Raw genomic sequence first — 2,500 nt, 5'->3', positions numbered from 1 at the left:
CCAGCGTGTGCCGATGGTGGTCGAGCCAGGAGCCCGCACCAAGGGCCGGCTTGTGTCGATGGTGTTCGGGGCAACCGCCCGTACCAGGGCCCAGCGTGTGCCGATGGTGCTGGGGGCAGCGCCCGCACCAGGGCCCAGCGTGTGCCGATGGTGCTGGGGGCAAGCGCCCGCCCCAGGGCCCAGCGTGTGCCGATGGTTATCGGGGCAACCGGCCGCACCAGGGCCCAGGGTCTGCCGATGGTGCTCGAGGCAACCGCCCGCACCAAGGCTCAGCATGTGCCGATTGTGATCGAGGCAACAACCCACACCAGGGCCCAGCTTGTGCCGATGGCGGTCGAGGCAAGTGCCCGTACCGAAGGGCAGCCTATGCCGATGATGGTCGATGCATGTGCCATCACCATGCGTCATCATGTGCCATTGATGGTCGAGGCCTTGGCCGAAGTTCGATTTTGAGCCACGGTGCCCATGCTTGGCTCCAGCATGTGCTGGTGCCGCATTTTTTTCACTCGGGACAGCATCGCCGGAGCATCGCCGGAGTACCGCCGGAGAACCTGACCGGCGGCATTGGGGTTCCGGCGATTGGGAGGGGGGCCGGGGGGGTGTGCGCACATGATGTGCGATGGGTGCTGGTACTTGGCCTTGTGTTGGCCCCCTATCCCTCATCAAACCTCTGAGAATTCACACCCCCTTAAAGAGCATTTGAGATTTTACAGGTTTGCTACCAGTAGCCGTTAAAGTGTCTGAAATGGGGACACTTTTTTCAAACGGTCACAAAATCTTCTCTACTTCGAGTTTTTAGCTGAATTTTTTTGTGCATGCCAACAAAAATAGAAGGATCATGCCTACAAAATTTGGGGCCAAAAATCCTTATAAAAAAATTTTAAAAAATCCCGAACCGCAAAAAGTTTCGAAAATCGTGAAAAATAGAAAACGAGTCATCTTCCAACGAAACTTCACGTGAAGGCTTAGGGGACCATTGTATGAATTTACAATCCATAAAAATGGCATTGGCACGGCAGAAATTTGAAGATGTGCCTAAACCCACCAGGGCCCAGCGTGTGCCGATGGTGCTCGAGGCAACCGCCCGCACCAGGGCCCAGCGTGTGCCGATGGTGCTCGAGGCAAGCGCCCGCACCAGGGCCCAGCGTGTGCCGATGGTGGTCGAGGCAACCGCCCGCACCAGGGCCGATAGTGTGCCGATGGTGCTCGAGGCAACCTGTCGCACCAGGGCCCAGCGTGTGCCGATGGTGATCGAGGCAACCTGCCGCACCAGGGCCCAGCGTGTGCCGATGGTGGTCGAGGCAAGTTCCCGCACCAGCGCCCAGCGTGTGCCGATGGTGCTCGAGGCAACCGACCGCACCAGGGCCCAGCGTGTGCCGATGGTGCTCGAGGCAACCTGCCGCACCAGGGCCCAGCGTCTGCCGATGGTGCTCGAGGCAACCTGCCGCACCAGGGCCCAACCTCTGCCGATGGTGCTCGAGGCAAGCGCCCGCACCAGGGCCCAGCGTGTGCCGATGGTGGTCGAGGCAAGCGCCCGCACCAGGGCCCAGCGTGTGCCGATGGTGGTCGAGGCAACCGCCCGCACCAGGGCCCAGCGTGTGCCGATGGTGCTCGAGGCAACCTGCCGCACCAGGGCCCAGCGTGTGCCGATGGTGCTCGAGGCAACCGACCGCACCAGGGCCGAGCGTGTGCCGATGGTGGTCGAGGCAAGCGCCCGCACCAGGGCCCAGCGTGTGCCGATGGTGGTCGAGGCAACCTGCCGCACCAGGGCCCAGCGTGTGCCGATGGTGCTCGAGGCAACCGACCGCACCAGGGCCGAGCGTGTGCCGATGGTGCTCGAGGCAAGCGCCCGCACCAGGGCCCAGCGTGTGCCGATGGTGGTCGAGGCAACCTGCCGCACCAGCGCCCAGCGTGTGCCGATGGTGCTCGAGGCAACCTGCCGCACCAGGGCCCAGCGTGTGCCGATGGTGGTCGAGGCAAGCGCCCGCACCAGGGCCCAGCGTGTGCCGATGGTGGTCGAGGCAACCGCCCGCACCAGGGCCCAGCGTGTGCCGATGGTGGTCGAGGCAACCGCCCGCACCAGGGCCCAGCGTGTGCCGATGGTGGTCGAGGCAACCTGCCGCACCAGGGCGGAGCGTGTGCCGATGGTGGTCGAGGCAAGCGCCCGCACCAGGGCCCAGCGTGTGCCGATGGTGGTCGAGGCTGCCGATGGTGGTCGAGGCAACCTGCCGCAGCAGGGCCCAGCGTGTGCCGATGGTGCTCGAGGCAACCGACCGCACCAGGGCCGAGCGTGTGCCGATGGTGCTCGAGGCAAGCTGCCGCACCAGGGCCCAGCGTGTGCCGATGGTGGTCGAGGCAACCGCCCGCACCAGGGCCCAGCGTGTGCCGATGGTGATCGAGGCAACCGACCGCACCAGGGCCCAGCGTGTGCCGATGGTGCTCGAGGCAACCTGCCGCACCAGGGCCCAGCGTGTGCCGATGGTCGTCGAGGGAACCTGCC

The sequence above is a fragment of the Durio zibethinus genome, unplaced genomic scaffold, assembly GCF_047325235.1.
Source record: "Durio zibethinus cultivar Kanyao isolate XHJ-2024 unplaced genomic scaffold, ASM4732523v1 HiC_scaffold_392, whole genome shotgun sequence".
NCBI classification, from domain to species: domain Eukaryota; kingdom Viridiplantae; phylum Streptophyta; class Magnoliopsida; order Malvales; family Malvaceae; genus Durio; species Durio zibethinus.
The sequence above is the reverse complement of the archived record's forward strand: the minus strand, read 5'-3'. Positions refer to the sequence as shown.